The following is an 826-nucleotide window of genomic DNA, read 5'->3' on the forward strand; positions in this document are numbered from 1 at the left end:
AGAAAACAAATTTTGCATCAACAGAATACAAAAAATCAAAATAACACATTAAATAGATAAAAAGTTTAAACTGGGGATAAAAGCCGATAATGAATATATTGGTTGGTAGTAATCTAATAACCTCAGCAGAGGAGCATAAAAGTCAACAGCAAGGACATAAACTGCCAAGTACTAAAACATTATCATTATGTCAGAAAGTTGGCATTTTTTGATATTCAACATTATTAGGAATGATTTCACGTGAGGCAAAATATGTCAAGACTGGGAACCGGATTTCGGTGAAATCGGAGATATCTCCCCTTAACGTGTTATGTTTGTGATTTTATGCTATTTTACCCATTGTGAATTGGTCCCATATTTTCTCAGACCATAGAGACATTGATGGAACTTTGTTGGAATGCCACTTTGAGGCTATTGCAATTTGTGCTGCCACTAGCAGCAAACAGGCGAGGGACCACTTTATGGGACTACATGTTCAATTTGTCCAGTGCTGCAATAAAAGGACTTCTGGTTCAAAAGGTAAGTCAACCGCAGTTATATTCTTTATATGAAACACTATTTTTTCCCAGTATAATTGAACATGCCTACAGGACCACCAACAATGAATAAAGGTGCCTTCAAGGCCGCACCCTTTCCAGCATAAACTGCTAATTGATTTATGCATATGATGTAATTTCTTCGGGATATAGTACCAGCACGTTATGATCTTCAGAAATTGGAAACGTACATTAAAAATTTTAGATCTATTGTTCGGAGAGGACCAAATTTCTTTCCATGTCAAATGGCCATCTTGTATATTAGATATTTGTTGCCACGTTGACTGATA

This window comes from Gekko japonicus, unplaced genomic scaffold (genome assembly GCF_001447785.1).
Source record: "Gekko japonicus isolate JY-2015 unplaced genomic scaffold, Gekko_japonicus_V1.1 scaffold3, whole genome shotgun sequence".
Lineage (NCBI taxonomy): Eukaryota > Metazoa > Chordata > Lepidosauria > Squamata > Gekkonidae > Gekko > Gekko japonicus.